This window comes from Lolium rigidum, chromosome 6 (genome assembly GCF_022539505.1).
Source record: "Lolium rigidum isolate FL_2022 chromosome 6, APGP_CSIRO_Lrig_0.1, whole genome shotgun sequence".
Lineage (NCBI taxonomy): Eukaryota > Viridiplantae > Streptophyta > Magnoliopsida > Poales > Poaceae > Lolium > Lolium rigidum.
In genome coordinates, this window is record NC_061513.1 from 48,588,298 (window position 1) to 48,608,264 (window position 19,967).

The 19,967-nt window shown below is 50.2% G+C and overlaps 1 non-coding gene across 1 annotated transcript; it reads right to left on the reverse strand.

The window, feature by feature from the left end:
- Positions 1 to 7,806: 7,806 nt before the first annotated feature.
- On the reverse strand, positions 7,807 to 7,877 carry TRNAC-GCA. Its single transcript has one exon. It is a non-coding gene; the product is annotated as a tRNA-Cys (tRNA).
- Positions 7,878 to 19,967: the final 12,090 nt, after the last annotated feature.

Consider the following 19,967-nt stretch of genomic DNA (forward strand, 5'->3'; position numbering starts at 1 on the left):
AGTGGTGACTGAAGAGGGCGTGGATGACGATTTTGCAGACTCAGCGTGGAGGGCGAGGTTGGCCTTGTGGAAGGCGGGGAGGAGTTCTGGGCAGGCGAACATGGAGTAGTCGTCGGGATAGAACGATATGAAGGAGGCGCTGGAGCGAGGGAGGCGCGCGGCGAGGAGGCTCCGAGACGGTGGCCGGAGAGGAAGGCCGATGACGCTGAGGCGGCCGCGAGGCACTGGGGAGACGGCGACCTGCAGGGGGAGCGCCAGTATGGGGCTCGGCGGCGATCCGTGGGAGAAGGCGACCGGCAGGGGGAGGATGCTTGCGCGGAGCGGGCTCGGCGGCGAGCGGTGGTAGGCGGGGACCGGCAACGGAGGGCAATGTCGATGCGAGAAGTTTTTTTTAATCTAGAGTGTGCCTGGGGTCAGAGTCACGGAGATGGGCATGGGCCTAGCCCAGAAGGCCGAAGACATATTAGGCTATTTTCGATCGAAAATACTACATTTTAGCTTTCGCTTTTAAATTCTCTCATTTTTCTCGAGGAACATTTCCCATTTACCATGTACTATCGCAAAAAGTTTAAAAAAAAATCAGCACGACAGTTCAGCCCTTTCAGCTGTTATCATGTGCAGAAAAAGAACATGCCACTAGTAGAAACTAGACCAGTTACACCGGTTTGTAAATGGCTTTTGCACCGGTTGTGCTACCGGTGCAAAGCAATTGGCACTAAAGGCTTCCCCTTTAGCACCGGTTGTGCTGCGAACCGCTGCACCGGTGCTAAAGGGGTACCACGTGGCGGCGGCCGAGGGGACGGGCGGGAGGACCTTTAATTAGCACTGGTTCGTAACACAAACCAGTGCTAAAGGGTGACCACGTGGTGAGCATGGGCGTGGTAGCGGGTTCTGCCGCGGCAGCACCCAGAACTCGCCATTTGAAAGATGCACACATACATCAAACCATTATATTACACAACATCGTTATGAGTACCGAGATCGAAATTATCTCTTTCAACATGCTTGGTCAAACATATTACATAATGGTACACGTTCATGAATATATACAATATAGTTTCTATTACAATCCCTATCGTCCAAATCGAAGTGCTGATGGAATTCTTTAGTTGGTTCTATAATCTCATCAAGTAAGAATTTCGCCAATTCTTTTTGAATTGCTCGTACACGCTCGGTTGTTAGAAGACCGTCCTGCAACCGTTCGATCTAATTTAAAGAAGGGGGCCAATATATATGAATGAAACACAACACAATTGATGGTAATAAAATAAAATTATGAATATTGTATTTGAAGTTTTTCTAAAATTCTCCCCGTCTTGCAGTTCGTTTGGCGAATGAACTCGCAACGTAGAATTCACATAAATTATTCTCGTCTTTTTCGTCAAGCGTTGTACGAGAACAGAGTTCAATCAAAATAATAATCAAGGATGGTAATGGTATTGAAACTAGAATCAAAGAGATGCGCGGACCTAGCTAGTAGTACTTACAGATATTTGTTTAAATTGAAGGTTCTTTCTTCACTCACTCGGAGCCTTCTTCGTGAACCGTTTCCAAGCCCTGCCCGGCAAAGAAAATGAATAAAAGAGTTCTGAATTACTTGATATCAGGAAATGAACAAAAGTTGCCGATATAGTGCCATAATGATTGAAATTACCTCTTGAGCATATCAGCCATGTCCCCCACGCCTCAGGGGACTTACATTTCGAGTCCATGACTTCTATTAGTCCTTGGTCATGTTTAATGATTAGCAGAAGACGAGCGACGACGACACCTCTACATTTAGAACACTTTACTCTTTCATTCAATAAGGCTTTTTGAGCCATAGCAATTTAGCATACTCTTCGGTTACAACTTATTAATAAAGTTCAGGTTCATCTATGCAATTATTATTCTATTTAGTAGGACACGCCCGAATTTACTCAGGACCCCCGGCAAATCTTCAGATCCTTCAAGGAACATCATATACACGATAGTTATCTCAAAAATCTCTTCATACTATCAATAAGTAAGCATATCCTAGAAATACTCGGGGCTGCAGCCGATAAGTTTTATTGCAAGAATCCATCAAGGCGTACATTGTGCTCACAATAAAGAAGCATCACAAGACCACCAAGCAAGCAACGCAAACTAAAAGTACGAGTTATGGACCACTATAACACATCGTTCTTATGATAGACGTGCCAAAAGTTCCGCCAAGCCTCATGCCACCCCTAAACATTCGAGTGTAGCCATCAATAATAAATACATAAAAAAACAACAACTCACACAAGTACATTGTTCTTACGATACTTGAGCTACGAAGTCTATCGTGTACACGGCTCTTTCGATGACTTGGGGGTTGTTGTCGATATAACTCAAAAAAAGATACGACCCCGCAAGACATATTGCGATTACTACGAGTCCGTTGAGCTTGCAACATGCCTGATCACTCAAAAGTTGCCCGCCGATAATATGCAAACCACAAACATCGTATTTACGATACTTGAAGAAAGAGTCTGCCAAAACTTGAAACTTACCAGAAAACTCAAGGACCGCCATCGGCGTTTGAAGACACTTTTGTGAAAAACAATAATTCCTAAATACATCGTATTCACGATAAATCGGAAGCAAGGTTCGCCCGTGTTCGTTGGCATCGACGTCGACTCTACTTAAGCATGAAGTATAGGTCCGACAAATAAGTTACATCATTCTCACAATAAAATTCAATCTAGATCTCTACAAAGCACCCGAAAATTCGGGAGAGGCAGAAGATGGAGTATTTTCACCAATTACATACAAAAGTTGTACCAGCTATACAAATACTCAATGTTTCGACTACTTGTTCGGCACTTCAGCTCCACGGTTTGCTTCAAAGCTCACTTCTAATCTATCAACTATAATTGAGGCAGGGCACCTGACAACAACAGGATAGTATGGGTGTATGTCGGCATCAGCCTTGACAATCAACTCCAAGTCAAGTGAAGGGTGTTGAGCCAATACAAAGGCAAATGTTGTTTCAGCCCCAGCCAGAAGCTGACTTCGCAGCAGAGCCCGAACCCTCGAAGCATTATTGAAGTTCGGCATCAGTGCAAGCAGTGTTGGAGGAACTGGGTTAAGCGGAAACATAGTTTTCCATCTCATGGTCAGGCCTGCTCGACACCTATCGAAGAATTGGTGCAATTTAGCAACAACTACAACTTTTGACTTGTGAGTGTACGTCGTGCGGTTGCGACAAATCAGTCAGGGTCTCGACTCTCTCATGCACTCATTTGTTTTCTTCAAACAAGTTCAGAGCAATAACTGCCAAAAAAAAAGAAAGGAAGACCAGTTAACGAAAAAGATGCACTTGAAGACATGAAAAATACAGAAGAAATATCAGATACTCACAGTTCAAGCTTTTTGTGGCCTTCTACAGTTCATTTAGCGCATATTGCTCCGCCTCAATGGCTAATTCACCCTTCTTCTTTATCACTCCGTCATAGCATGGATATCTAACATGTCCTTTTCCATGCGAGATATTTTGCTTCGCATCTGTTGCACAAGGCTAGATTCAGTGCCAACTGCAGAACCCGAAGAACTTTTGGCAAATGGGACAGCTGGTGTCACCTGCAATAAAACATCGAGTACGCATATTTAGACAATCAAAAGCAATATCAAGGACTTCAACTCCCATCGGGAGCACCCAAACAGGGGTAGCATTAAGAAAGTGCTAGCCACATTGCCAACAAAATTCGTTACGAAGCGCGCGGCAAAGAACGAGCACCGCGCGAATTCTCAACTGCCGCCCCTGAAAAATCAGCGCGCGCTATTGGCCGACGGCGATTTTGCTGTTCCGCTGCTCCCCAAGCGACCTTGACACGCTGTTCCGCCGCTCCCGAAGCTTCAAATCGAAGCGCCTCCACGAAGCAGCAGCCTCTGCGCATCAACCTGAAGCACCTCCACGAAGCAGCAACCTGTGCGCATCGACCTGAGGGATTTGGCGGCGCTGGAGTGAGAAATCTACGGTGATGTTTCCCTTCCGCTCCGCAGGCGTCGGAGAGATGGCTTGATTGGAGCGGAACATCACACATCAGCGCACCAACTCCGCACCGTCAAGGTGCTCGAAGTTATGCGCACCCGCCAAACTACACATAGTTTTTTTTGTTACCGTAGTTGTTTAAATAAAAGGAAAAAACAATGCGTAAATGTAGATCAATTCCGACCACGATTCCTCGGATGAAGAATGGGATCTACAAGAGGAAGAAAATATGACCATTATTTTGGCTTTGCACCAAAGGAAGAGGAATAAGCACGGTGGCTCCGTGTTCGGTCGAAAGAAGTATTGGCGCGAGAGGATAGAAGGAGACAACAAGTTGATGCAGAGCTACTTTGCCGAGAATCCAACGTATCCCGAAAGCTATTTTCGGAGACGGTTTAGGATGAGCATCAAGTGCTTCCGTCATATTTGTGAGAAGGTGAATGTGTTTCACAAGTTCTTCGAGCAAAGGTGGAAAGCTTGCGGTGAACTTGGTCATGGAACTTACCAAAAGGTCACCGCCGCAGTTTGTATGATGGCATATGGAATACACACACACTTGGTTGATGACCATTTGGCAATGGGGGAGAGCCAAGCTATCAACTGTGTCAAGTGTGAAAGTGTTTGGATCGGTTTACTTGAGAGCACCCAATGCGAAAGACACAACAAGGCTCTTGGAGTTCAACAAAGCTTGAGGGTTTCCGGGTATGCTTGGATCAATTGATTGCATGCATTGGAGTTGGAAGAAATGCCCTACGGCATGGCATGGACAATTCAAATGACACAAAAAAGAGTCCACCATAATCCTTGAAGCATTTGCGGACTACGAGACTTGGATTTGGCATGCTTTCTTTAGAATGCCCGGTTTGTGCAATGATAACAATGTTCTAGACCGGTCACCATTGATGAGAAGGATTGCTTGGTGATAGTCCACCGGTGGAGTTTGAAGCAAATGGCCATCACAATGCGAGCGCGCAGAGGGAAGAGCCCGCGGTGCCGGCGGCGATGCGCGAGGATGCAGCGGGGAGCAGCAGCACTGCCATGGCAGCTCGCCCGAGACGTGCTCCTAACGAGTACGTCACCTTTCGGGAAGCGGGGACGACCGAAGCGTCGGTGCATCATCCCGGCCGGGAGGGGCGCTTCTCCGGCGGACCGAGTCACGGCGGCGCGGAGAATGTCACCGACGTGAACAGGCCGTACTATATACCGCCGTGGCGGAGGAGGCCTGAGCGGCCACCGGAGGAACGGCGGACAGCGATGCGGCCAGTCGGAGCGCCGCCGCTAGGCCCGCGCCCAACCCGTAACGGCGACGCGGAGGATGTCATCTACCCGGCGGCGGTGTCGCCGCCAACCGGCAGGCCGTACTACATACCACCGTGGCAGAGGAGGCGTGAGCAGTCAGCGGAGGAACGACGGACGGCGATGCGGCCAGCCGGAGCGCCGTACTACGTACCGCCGGGGCACAGGAGGCGTGAGCGGCCAGCGGAGCCGGAGCCAGTCGGAGCGCCGCCGCTACGCCCTCGCCCAATCCCCAAGATCGTCGAGCACGTCTCCGCGATCAAGCCAGACGACGTCATCGACCCGGCGGGGGTGTCGCCGCCAACCGGCAGGCCGTACAACATACCACCGTGGCAGAGGAGGCGTGAGCGGCCACCGGAGGAACGGCGGATGAGGATGCCGACGAGGTACTCCCAGCGAAAGCCGCTGGTCATCGTGCCGCCCGACCGGAGGAAGAGGCGCACCGCGTTCTGCTTCACGCTCTGCAGCATCCTCTTCTTGCTGGCGGTCATCCTCGTCGGCGCTGCCGTGCTCACCGTGTACCTGGTGTACCGCCCGTGGTTCCGGCTGACCGACGCCTCCCTGAACGCCGGGTACATCGACGACCCCACCGTACGTGGCGGCTCGCCTCGAGGCCTGGCGCTCAACGCCAACCTCACCGTACCTGGCGGCCCGCCTCAAGGCCTGGCGCTCAACGCCAACCTCACCGTGCTCGCGGCAATCACCAGCCCGAACACCAAGATCAAGGTGGTGATGTCGTACATGCAGCTGGACCTCTACTTCGAGGGCCACATGATCGGGACGCAGGCGGTGCTGCCGGCGCCTGTGCCGCTGCGCGAGTCGCCGGGCGGCTTCCTGCTCCCGAGCGTGGACATCGTAGTCAGCAAGGTGCCGATCTCGCAGGAGGACGCCTATGCGTGGCGGAACGCGACGACACACGGTGGCCTCGTGGTGTTCCAGCTCGCCGGACGGTTCCACACCCAGCTCAACTTCGGCAAGTGGCTACCGTGCAGATACTGGGTGAACTCGCGGTGCACGCTCTGGCTCGACCCGCCGCCCAGCGGCAGGCTGCGCGGGGCACGCTGCTGATCTCATATTCCTACACACGAATTGCATTTTCGTCTATGAGTACATTTTTTTACCTCGAAATTACGATGTTTTTTTTCTTCCGTCCCACTATATTATTGGAAACTATTGGAATATATTGGAAACTAGATTTTTGGGAAAAACAGTCAGCCAAAATGATTAATTGGAATTCTAATTAATCATTGAAGACATCCAAAAAGGGATTAAATAAAAAAAATCCAAGTCTTAAATGAAAGGATCTGGTTGGAATCTTAAAGTGTGGTAGAAAGAACTACATATAGTTTTTTCTACGACACTTTAGAGTTTTTCTATTATATTATCGGAATGAAACTAAAGAAAAAGATTAAAGAATAATGTTTGACAAAATGATTAATGCAAAATGATCAATTAAAGAAAAGAGTTTATACAACAATTCGATTACTCAATCAATTAGTAGTATCCCTAGAGTCCACTCCTCCCCCATACTACTAGTGAAAGAGAGAATGTAAAGACTACCATTAAAGCAGCCCAAGCGAGACTTACTATATCCATCTAAATTATGTCTCCTATTTCTATGAAGGAATTATTCTACTATTGATCAATAATCATAGTGGAATCAAGGGTACAGAGTCAAAAAGGGACTCTCCCTAAGGCTATGGATCAATCAGTTCAAGGAATTTACCCCTAACAAATTCTTATAGGAATTCCGATAGAATTAGAGAGCATTAAGTATAAATACGATACATAGCATAGCCTTTTTTTTTTCATTAAAAAATAGTACAGGAATGATGTCCTGAATAGAAGAAGCGGAAATAGGAATATTTTTGATTCCTTTTGTTTGTTACTCTTTTTTTATTTTTATAAGCAAAGGACGCCCAAATATACCATAAAATTATGGATAGATAAATATTTATTGGATACTATACCTACCTTACCCATGTTTATTTTTGACCTAAAGCCTACAGCCCTGCTTTCTATCATTCTATGAAAGAATGAAGAGACTTTATCCACAACACAAATCATAAATTAATTTATGATCGGCCTATTTAATCTGATTATCCCTCGAATAAGTAGTCCTTACTTTAGTGTATGTAGGTAAAATAAGATGTATGATAATGTATGATAATTAGGAAGTCTTGGTATTCCTTCACGGAGTCCCTTCTTCAATCTTAAATTGAAAAAAGAAATGCCCCTAAGGGGCATTTCTTTGGATACCAAGATTTTTGGGATCTTAGCCTCGTCGTTTTCAATTCTCAAATCGAACCAATATCCCTATTGGTAACCATTTTGGCCACTACCCCCAAAACAAACCCTAGTTTAAGGATAGAACTATGGTATGGATTCTCAAAACCCAGTATCAGCAGGCCTAGTTACTCTCTTCCCCGAACTTATGCAGAGTACGAATTTATCGAGTTCGATCAGTACTATAAAACCTAAGTATTTTATTAAACTTAAGTATTTTATTGATGAGGCGGCACCCAGATTTGAACTGGGGATAAAGGATTTGCAGTCCCCTGCCTTACCGCTTGGCCATGCCGCCAAAAAATCCGAGGGAAAATCGAGAAAAGAGGAAGTATTCATCCACGTTTTCTTACGAAAAACCCTTTTATTTTGAATATAATTCTACCTTACTTTTTTCCAATCTAAAAAAAAAAAGATTCCTGCTTTTTTGCTCCAGTTTCTATTACTCTCTTCAATAGATTCTATCTTAAAACATACATTGTTAACACAATAAAACTTTCTGTTTCTTTCTATTGAGATTAAAAAGGAGAAAAAGTGGATTTATAGTCACAGGCTGAAAAATTCAGAACAAATTGGAACCATTAACTAGAATTCTATCTTTTTTAATTGCAGTAGTGAACGACTCTTAAACTTAAATAGGTATTATCTCCCCCGTCCTTTTAATGGCATAATAAAATTATTATGGCTTTATGCCTAATCCGTGTATAGATAAACTCTAGGCCTGAACAGCATTATTATCCAAAGATCCCCCTTATGTACATATCTCTATGGGGAATCGTGCTTTCATTTTCAAAGCATTAAATATCTTGAATAAAAAAAAAGGAAATTTGCTCTGATATAGAGTATAACCTGACTATCTTGGTCTGTCCAAGTGAAAGAAATTACGATAAAAGAAAAGCATGGCTATGTGGAGAGGTAGATAACTAGATTGGCATGTACTTAAAAAAGGACTTACTTTATTTTATAATTATACAAGGAAATCCTAAATTTTATAGCAATTCTACTACTCCAAAATAAAAAAGAACCCGCAATTTTTTTTGAAATTTAAAGTAAGTGCGCTATTCTAAATCGAAGTAAAGCCAAACTTTCTCAAACTTTCTAGTCTATTTATTACTCCCTCCGTTCCATTCTATAGTGCCTATAGTTTTTCTGCACGGAAATTAGCACATGAGTGTTCTTTACACAAGACCCCCTAGCTTAACGATTTGAGATCAGAGTAAAATGAGGGAAATCAGTAACTTCCTAAATTAACATAACAAATCCCACAAATCTCTCTGGTTGACTCTCCATATATGTGCAACCAGGTTATATTAAGGAAATAAAAACATTGCTTTCTAAATCTAAGAAATCGTTGGGGTCATGCATTAGGAATCTCAATTAATTGTTTCCTTTTTGTATAGATTTTTTTCACGCATGTAGAGGGGGTAATTGAAAAAGAGCCAAGCTACAACCTTATATTCTGAAACAAATGCCAAAAATCTATAGGCATTATAGAAAGGAACGGAGGGAGTATATTAAATTATGGCTTTATTACATTAATAGAAAGGAAATAAAATGATAAATCTTTGCCATCCAATCTGATTAGAATATCATGAAAGTCTAATTGGCATAATTTTTTTCTAGGAATGTTTTATCAATTCATTTTCATTCCATTTGTACCCCTGGCAAACTCGAACTTTCGTAAAAATGGTCCCTATTCATATGTATGAAATACGTACGCGGAGTTCCTAGAATTTCATGTGATTCAGTAAGGGATCATCCACCAAGGGGACCCGCCCGAAACCCAAGTCTAAAATACGTAGGCATTGGCGAGGTGATCCCTCGTCAATTGGCGCCGTCTATAGGAATCACAGTGTCCTTGAAGTCACACAAGATGAGAAGCCCTCCTAATGGCCGCATTCATGGGAAGCATTGTTTCCTTGATAACGATAGTGCCATGAGGGGGTCCCCGTACGTGGTCTCCTGACATGCCTCTTGCATATGGTGCCGAGAAAATGCACTGCCCTGGCACAACCCTCTTCTTAGGGTTCATCCATTTACCGTATTGCACTGCCTCAGAAGGATGGATCCTGTCTCTAGAATATTCCATGCCATAGTAGCTATACGGTTCAACTCTAACATAATTACCCTAATATAGACGGCTTGGACCCAGGACCTTCTCGACATGGATTCTGTATCCCGAGATCTGCCATAAAAGGCCCAAGCTATAACAACTGAGAAGCTATACGGCTCAACTCTAACATAATTACCCTAATATAGATGGCTCTTTAGGGTATTATAATATTCTCTAAGAATTATTGCGCATTTATTGTTAATGCTTCCATAAACATAGTAGCTAAATAATCCCATCGTGTTACATAAGGTAAGTATTGTATAACAGTTTTGTTTTCCGCCGGTTTCAAATAGCCTAATATGGTTCACAATCAATAACATATTTACCATCGAGAGTAACCATACATTGATGGGTGTTGACGCCCCATATTGACTATCATGAGATCTTTTCTTTTTTCGATAAAGATGAGATCTTTTCTTGTATCCACATGGCGGTGGTGGGAATATACACTCCGTACATCTTTGGAACGGTGTCTGGATCTTTCAACCACGCCTTTACCTAGATGGTCCACTTGCCACTTGGCAGGCTGTTGAGGATGTGCTCGAGGGCATCATGTTCCCATGCATCCCATGAAGGTAAGTCGGGGACATCGACAAGGACAAGGAGTTTGATTTTGGGAGAACGGCGTCGAGCTCTATTTGGGGAGAGCGACGAGGAACCGGAGCTTAGCTATGAATTTTGGGAACGAGAGAACATGGGAGAACAAAGTGGGGAGAAACGGGTTCAATGTTGTCAACGTCGGTGAGAAACAACGGCCCAAAATTTGACAAGGTGAGCCCCACTTAAGACAACGAAATGGAATGGTTGAGTTTAAATGCGTCCATACGTTTTCTACCGAATCCAAACATTAGAACCCGCACTTTGTTAATTTTAGCAAAGCAGTTACATGTCCCATGTGAGGGTGCCGCAACCAACTTGCGGTCCGCAGCTTAATTGGCCCGCTCGTGTGGTATCTGGTATGTCTCTTTGAGCACTTTTGAGTATCTATCTGCCAGGAAGTAGCAACTCCCAAGCAAGCCCTGGTGCCACGGCAAGGAGAAATTCCTATGCCAGATGCCTGCCAGTGTGGGAGAGGGCTGCGACCCATTCATGAGCTGGTGTGCTCTAGTATTCCTCATCGCCGCGCGTGAGCGGCTCGACAATGGGGTGACCATCTTCTCCGCCGGTCTCTGGGCACCTGCGCCACCATTTCCTCTTATCCATGGACGTGAACCCAACTCAGCTGGTGGGCACCCACACGCGTGCCCACTTACAGCCTGTGCTGCGTGGGAGCAAGCAACGGACATGCATGACATGGCTAGAAATCGAACAAATACCTTCCTTCTTTCATTTCCCTCCAAAATTCCCCCTCTTCCTTTTCTTCGGGTAACCATCCCACTCTTCGCGAGCCACCCTGCTGATCGTTTCTAGCCAGTACTTCCCCGTTTGCGTTCCCCATTGCCAATCCCATGAGCAAGAAGGCGGAGGCGGGCGGCGAGCAGCCGCCGAGCCATGGCCGCGCGACGTCCCCGGCGGCGACCGCGCAGAGGGAAGAGCCCGCGGTGCCGGCGGCGATGCACGAGGATGCCGCGGGGAGCAGCAGCACTGCCATGGCGGCTCGCCCGAGACGTGCTCCTAACGAGTACGTCACCTTTCGGGAAGCCGGGACGAGCGAAGCGTCCGTGCATCTTCCCGGCCGGGAGGGGCGCTTTCCCGGCGGACCGAGTCACAGCGCCGCGGAGGATGTCACCGACCTGAGCAGGCCGTACTATATACCGCCTTGGCTGAGGAGGCGTGAGCGGCCACCGGAGGAACCGCGGACGGCGATCCCGCGGCCAACTCGTAACGGCGGCGCGGAGGATGTCACCGACCCGGCGGTGGTGCCGCCGCCAACCGGCAGACCGTACTACATACCGCCGTGGCAGAGGAGGCGTGAGCGGACAGAGGAGGAACCACGGACGGCGATGCGGCCAGCCGGAGCGCCGCCGCTAGGTCCGCGCCCAACCCGTAACGGCGACGAGGAGGATGTCACCGACCCGGAGGCGGTGCCGCCGCGAACCGGCAGGCCGTACTACGTACCGCCGGGGCAGAGAAGGCGGGAGCGCACAGCGGAGGAACGGCGGACGGCGATGCAGCCAGCCGGAGCGCCGCCGCTAGGCCAGCGCCCAACCCGTAACAGCGACGCCGATGATGTTACCGACACCAGCAGGCCATCCTACCTACCTTCGTCGCAGGGGAGGCGTGAGCGGCTAGCGGAGGAACGGCGGACGGCGATGCAGCCAGCCGGAGCGCCGCCGCTAGGCCCGCGCCCAACCCGTAACGACGACGTGGAGGATGTCACCCACCCGGCGGCGGTGTCGCCGACAACCGGCAGGCCGCTCTACCTAACTGCCTCGCAGAGGAGGCGTGAGTGGTCAGTGGAGGAACGGCGGAAGGCGATGCAGCCAGCCGGAGCGGCGCCGTACTACATACCTCCGTGGCAGAGGAGGCATGAGCGGCCAGAGGAGGAATCACGGACGGCGATGCGGCCAGCCGGAGCGCCGCCGCTAGGCCCGCGCCGCCCGACCAGTAACAGCGGCTACAGGACGACCACAAAGATCGAACGCATCTCCACGATCAAGCCAGACGACGGCGTTGGGGCCTACCAGGCGGCCCCGCTGGCACCACCGCCGGGCCACCACGTCGGGAGCCTGCCGAGGCAGCACCGTCCGTGGATGCCGACGAGGTACTCGCAGCGAAAGCCGCCGGTCATCCTGTGGCCCGACCGGAGGAAGAGGCGCAGCCGTCCGGCCGCGTTCTGCTTCACTCTCTGCATCATCCTCTTCTTGCTGGCGGTCATCCTCGTCGGCGCCGCCGTGCTCACCGTGTACCTGGTGTACCGCCCTCGTCTCCGGCTGACCGACGCTACCCTGAACGCCGGGTACATCGACGACCTCACCGTACCGGGCGGCCGGCCTCGAGGCCTGGCGCTCAACGCCAGCCTCAACGTACCGGGCAGCCCGCCTCGGGGCCTGGCACTCAACGCCAACCTCACCGTGCTCGGGGCAATCACCAGCCCGAACACCAAGATCAAGGTGGTGCTGTCGTACATGCAGCTGGACCTCTACTTCCAGGGCCACATGATCGGGACGCAGATGGTGCTGCCGGCGCCGGTGCCGGTGCGCGCGTCGACGGGCGGCTTCCTGCTCCCGAGCGTGGACATCCTAGTCAGCGAGGTGCCGATCTCGCAGGAGGACGCCTATGCGTGGCGGAACGCGACGACGCACGGTGGCCTCGTGGTGCTCCAGCTCGCCGGACGGTTCCACACGCAGCTCAACTTCGGCCATTGGATGCCGTACAGATACTGGGTGAACTCGCGGTGCACGCTCTGGCTCGACCCGCCGCCCGGCGGAAGGCTGCGTGGGGCACGCTGCTGATCTCATATTTCTACACACGAAGTGCATTTTCATCTAAGCTGTTTCCTTTTTCACCTCAAAATTGCTACTTTTTTTCTTCTGTCCCATGAAAGTATTGAGCAGAAATACGAGTTCAGAATATATGCACGTAAATAATACTCCCGAAGGCACGATGCTGATCGGGAACTCTCCGGCTCTTAGTTCATCTGCCAGGCGACAAAGCGGAGAATCTATATCTATATCTATACCTAATAATAAAGGAGCTAGCGTTTCCGTGGTTTCGTCCGTCAAGGTGCGCTTTCGTCCATCGCCAAATACGCCTTCTTACGTCTCCGTGCCGCCCATATTTGCTCGCGATCTGATCCGGTTGTAAGGAAACCGATCGGTGGTAGAAATAAAAAACACAACCGATCGGGAGGGAGTCCCAGAGCACCACGGCCGTGGTGGACTCTGCTAAAGCACGCAGCCATGGGGCTCGACATGGACTCCGTTGTCCGTTCATCAAGCCAAAGGCACCCACAAAAAGAGTCGAGGCCCGCTACCGATCTCTCTAAACCGTGGACGCCATCTGCTACAACGGGTTCGACCGGCGCGTGTTCGGCATCGATGATCCGATCGAAGGCTGTGCGTTCCCCCCTCGCCTTTGCTTTGGGGAGGAAGCCAGGAAGACGGCCATGTCTGGATCGGAGACCTCCTCTTCGCGCTTGGCATGGACGTGGGTGATGCAGACTTGCCGAGGCCGACCTATTAGCCGAAGCCCTGTTCACCGCTCGATGTTATGGTGTTCGCCCCACGGTCAAGAGATCCCTAGCAGAGCTGCTGCTGCAGCCATCAATGGATCCCTGGTAGAGGTACTGGCATACAGCTGCGATGGTCGATCAGAGCAAGCTCCGTTTCCTCCGTACGTAGTCCGCCGTCAACGCAGCCCACTTTGACACGCACGAGCAGAGTCCAATGGAGACATGGAGTCAAAACAGCAAGCAGGGTTGCCTTGTACGCACGGCCAAAGTTTGATCAAAATAAAACATCCTAGCTAGCCAGGGCTCCTTGGTGCGTATACGTCAGAGGGTGCGGCCACACGATTATAGGTCGGTGCTGGAAGACAGCAGTGATCTGATCCTCCTAAACCAGTGCTGGGCCTGCTGGCTACTACTCTGGCCGTACCTGATTTGATTTTGACCTGATCAATTTTCGTGAATCGTGAGCGATATCTTTTATCGAGGATCGGATCGAGCTGAAGCAGCAATCTAGCCAGGAACCCAAGCCCAACCAAGATCGCCGCCCAGACGTCGGCGACCACCAAGACCTCTGCGTTGTTTCATACTCTCAGCCTGTCCCGCACCCTCCACTCCTCCAGCCTCTCTCCGGGGAGGAGCGATGCATACGTCGGCAACCACGAAGACCTCTGCGTTGTGTTGTACATGCTAAAGAAGAGGACGCTGTTCATGGTGCGACACGCCGCAATGCTGGAGCTGGATCACTCCCACAAAGTCTAGGAGAGGCTTCGCTTGGATGCGGTGATTTGATCTCGGGTGCACATCTACTTATGCTTTCGTTACCAACCTCGCCAAGGTGCTCTTGGTAGCATCGCCCCGACTCAAGACGAAGATCGTCGGGTCAATCCTGGAGATTGTGGTTGATCAGAGCCTAGCCCACGGCGAGGAGGTCCGCCACTCGCATGGAGTATTATACAAAATTGTTCAGTTTGTGCATACCTTCAGTCTTTGGTCTTTGTTGGTATAATCGTCTTTAGAGTGCGCCGGTTCATTTTTTTTTCCTATTTCAATCTGTTTTCGGTAATAATAGGAATTGTCCACAAATTCGAATCAGAGTGTATTCAGTATTTTTTTGTCATGGATTTGGATCTTTTTTACATGTTGAATTCTTTTTTGTCATGGATTTGGATTATAGATCGACAGCCAACACTGGGTCTTTCCTATATTCTTTTGATAGTTTCCGTTTTAATTCAACATATCATGTATCTAAATAATTGAGGTTCAAAATTCTTTTTTTTGCAAAAAATCCACCGATCTATTAATAATCATCAATAGCAGTACAAACTGACCCAAAAGTAATAAAAATTACAAGTAGGTCTTTCGACCACCTAGCGACGACTACAAACACTGACGCGAGCCGAAGGCGCGCCGATGTCAATTGAGGTTCAAAATTCAATATAAAATAGCGAAAATTATCATACGGGTGCTCTGGTATAATGCCACATCACAATAATATATTCTAAAATATTCCTAGCAACTTTTAGTATAAGTTTTCTTCTACAAAACTAACATCAAAAGAACGCCATGCATTTGTACATTGAGTCCTTGACTCCAACTCTAATGATATTTTGTCTTCCTCTATGTGCGGCGGCTTTTATGACCAGGTTGTAGAATTTTTTCGGTCATAAAATTTTTAATAAAAATCATCCCTTTGTAGAAAAAAAGATTGTTTCTTTTAACAACTTTTGTTTTAGGACATCATAAATTCTCGATGAGTGGTGAAATAGGGACAATAAAAGAGCGATGAAAGAAAGAGGCATGTGTGTACGACATAGCTATGTAACATTGCCCATGGACAGTGGTGCTAGCAAAAGGACGATGCTTCTGTTGTGTCCTAGAAGACACCAGCCAGAATAGACTTGCAATTTGATCCGTAGCGAAGCACGGGCTTTGTCCTAGTATATATATATATATAATAATAATAAAGGGAGAAGCGTTTCCGCGGTTTGGTCCGTTGGTTTGGTCCAACGTTTTCTTCGTCCGTTGCTGGTGTTTTTGTTCCCTACATCTAGCTGGTGTCCTGGTTTTGTACGTTGTGATTTCTGAGAAAGCATCCAGACTTCCAGACCCGACCTGGCCCGACCTGACCCGAGTAGTTCTTACGTTTCCCGTTTGAAGTCTTTATATACGAGAGCGATGTACTAAACATCACATGGAAACAGATCGATCCAAGATTAAGATCGAGATTGAGTAGCTAGCGATGAGCTACAGCGCGGTCACGCCGGAAACTCCAACATGGCGAGGAGGATGGGCCAAGTGCCTAAGGTCACCAGCGACACCGCCATCCCCACGGATGGTTCAGTTGATGCCCTTGACTGGGTACATCTTTCCTCTCCCCGCTGCTTGCCGGCACATGCTGCTACTGCTACGACATCGAGGAGCGTTGGAGAGCACCCGTCGTCGGTGCTGAGCGGCTAGAGAAACCGACCACTCATCTTCACCGATCTAGCGCATGATGATCGATGTTGGAGGTTACACGGGAGACGCGATTTTAACAGCCCCGCAGGCCGCAACCACCACTACGGCAGTCACAGCGTCCATGAGAATCACCGCCGTGAGGTCGCGCGGTGCCCTCCCTGTCCGACCCCTACAAGTCGTCTGGCTTTGGGAAAGCCCAACTATGATAGCGGGAGTATAGCACAAGAAGATGTTGTGCAGGAGCACCACCAGGCGGAGCTCAAAGAAAAGATCCGGCAGACAAGGTCGCTCTGGTCGTCATGTGTGATATGCTCGGCGTTATGGACGACACGCCTCGCCTGACGAAGCAGCATCGGTGGTTTTCTCAGGACATCTCGATCCCCAAACGACAAGAATCCCACACGTTAACAGACGCAATAGAATCCAGCATCCTCCTCTGGCGGATGATAGGTGGAAGTTCATGGAGAAGAGCATTGGCAAGCTAGGCGACTGTCGGCGGCGTTCGGTGTGGCGGAGACCTGAGCAGCGAAGCCAAGCTGTGCAAGTGTGTTCGTGTTGGTGCCGGCGTCCAGTGGCAGAGACCTTGAGCAGTTAAGCCAAGCTGTACAAGTGCGTTTGAGCTGGCTAAGCCGATGCGTGCGTGCTAGCTTGCTGGCAGCTTACGCGCGAGTGTTTTGATTCATGCAAGCAGGGCGCAGTGCTTTGAGGCAATTTGCTGCGGGAGCTTTCGACGGCACGTTCGTGTGGAGATGGATCACTGGCCGAGGCCAATCTGCTATCTACTGTAGGCTGGGAAGCAATCGGCACAGAATCGGTGACCAGGTCCGAGGAGAAGCTCGACAAGCCGCATGTGAGACAACGACAGCATGGCAAGTTGGTCTTGGAACTGCATAGTAGGCAGCGGCCCAGCCATAAGCTCTAACCCTCGCAACACCTTCAGGTCGCGCCTCAAATTTTTCATTCATCTAGCAAAAGGTTAACCAAGGAGCCAGCTTATGTCACGGCTGCGCACACCCGAAAGGAATTCATAGTCTGTATAGTTTGTACAGTATAGTTGGAACTGGAGACTGACCAATGCACGACTCACCGAACTTGTTGTTCTACCGACTTAGGCCATGTGCCCGCTGCTCATCTGTGTTCAGTTGATTTAGCTGGAAAGAGATCCGAAATCCTATCGCACGCGTAGTGCACCAGGTTCAGTCCGGCCTGAATCAAAATTGTCTGCATCATGTTTTTATTCATCTGCCCCAATAAGAGCATGTACAAGAACAACATAAAGAGAAGCATTTTTCCCCTCCGTGTGCTATGCTGAGAGGACTGAGCTCCTAGCGTGTCGTCGAGGAGTATTCCTTGCTCGCGAGATGAGACATGGGAGTCGCCAAACTGGAGCTGGAAACGGATAGCATGGGGGCGGTCACAAAGTTGCAATCAAGAGAGGTGGACAGGTCAATTCATGGGCCTTTGGTCGAGGAGATCAAGCTTCTCTTGCGAGGTTTTGCTGATCACTTGGTATTGCATGTGCGTCGGGCTTGTAATGGGGCTGCACATAGTTTAGCAAAAGATAGCTGTGAGAATAAGCGATGTAATGTGTGGGTTGGGGTACCTCCGGGGTATCTTGTGAACACTTTGGCACGTGATGATGCCATGATTTGAATAAAGTCGCAGCCGTTTGATCTTAAAAAAAATAAAGAGAAGCATTTGTTCAATTGCTCACCAGATCGGCATTGTAAGCTGCGTGCGCAGCGGGCCAGAGCGGGTGTAGGACAAGCTGCCCAAGGCCACAATGTCGATGGCTTGATGTAGCCACTGCCAAGCTTGGCCGTCCAGTGTTGCGCGGCGACAGCTTTGAGGCGGCTGTACCTGCGGAGCTTTTAGTAGGCAATGGACGCAAGCTTGGGGCCATGAACACGCTGCCCAAAAAGATCTTGGCGTCAAACCCCATTATCGATTTCTGACACCAACGCCACGGAACGTTATACCAACGTACATTTTGGTTTTCTGGTTTTTTAATATTCCAGTGCAACGCACGGGCATTTGTGCTATATATAACAATATACATCTATCCATCCTCCTCTATAGATTTGGTCCCACGAAATGAATTTACTCATGATAGAGAAGGCATAAACAAAGTGATAAGCAGCAACTAGAGCCTGGAAAACAAGAAAAAGTGTCTTAAAATATAATCTACCATATCTAAGAAAATAGAAAGGAGTAGCTCTCGTTAGGTGGCAATCACATTATGATTACTTGGGGCCATCTGCAGTACACTAGTCAAATCATATACGGATTGAGAAAAAAAAAAGTTTAGAAGAAAGGGGTTTTAGGCATCTCCAACGCGGCGATCCAAACGGACGCGCTGGGCCATCCGTTTTGGGCCGTTGGGGTGGCCGCGCGGACACCCGGAGAGAGGCCCGCGTTCGCGTGTCCGTTTGGGTCGCACGCTGCGCCCAACGCGGCGACCCAAAAAGCCGCCACGTGGTTCGTCTTCCCTGCGCGGCGCTGCATCATGGCAGGCCTCGACGGGACATCAATGGCGGGCGGGAAAGTTCCCGCGCGCACCAGGGTTTCCGCGCGCGCGAAAAGGCCATGGGCGTGCTCGCGCCCAAGTTTCCCGCCAAGACCGCCGGCTATAAAAGATGGCGCCGGCCTTGCAGACCTCACCCCGCTCGGCCGTCCACTCCCCCTCTACCTTCTCCGGCGCCCTCTACACCTCCATCGCCATGCTGCGCGCCCTACATGCCACGTGGGTCAAGCTCTCCCTCGCCGCCCGGGCCAGGTCCCGCGGACGGAGGAGGAGGAGCGGGCGGACGCGCGTTGGGTCGCTCACGACGAGGCGCTCCGTGTCGCTGCCGAGGGGGCGGCGAAGAAGGAAGAGGACACGGAGCTGGTGGAGGTGGCCGCGGACGGCTGGCACGAGGCCACGGAGGAGGAGGCGGAGCCCGCCGCGGAGGAGGAGCCCGTCGACCCGGAGGATTACTTCGACGACCTCGCGCTGGCGAACATCAACGTCGCCATCAAGAAGCGTCTCGCCGACCTCACGCGCGTGACGAAGGAGCACAAGGCCGCCTGCCGGGCAGGCTGCCGCCGTTTAGGCGACCTCCTCGGGCAGAAGAACCAGCTCCTCGCTATGCGAGCAGCCCGCCACCTCATCCAGCTACCCTCGCCCGAGCGGCGCGCCCGGGAGGCTGCTGCGTCGGCGGAGCGCGGCCGCCAAGAGCGCATGCGCCGTCGGGAGGAGAACCAGGAGAGGCCGCCGGCCGCGTCCGCCTGAAGGCACAAACCGCTGTGGAACGCGCCGCCGCGCAGGAGGCGGACCTCGACCAAGCCCAAGTTGCATGGACAACAAGGAGGAGGGCGGCCGCTAATAAGGAACGCAACAAGAGGGCCGCCGCCGAGCCACCCAGCTGGTAAGCTGGAGTGGAATCCTCACGCGTATAGGCCGCCCGCGTCGAGTGAAATCCACGGCCCCGGCGGCGAGTCGGCGGCGAGTCACTGGCGAGGCCACCGGCCCCGTACGTAGCTAGACTAGTAGTAGGAATATTTAAGAAAAATGTAATGTCTAATTGTAATGAAGAAAGAAACTATCTCCGGGCCCAGGGGCGGACAAGGGGCGGACGCGAGCGGCCAGCCATTGGCGTCCGCGGCCACGCAAACATGGCCTAGATTTGGGCCGGCTTTGTGTAAGGCCCCGAAGGGATCTCACAAAA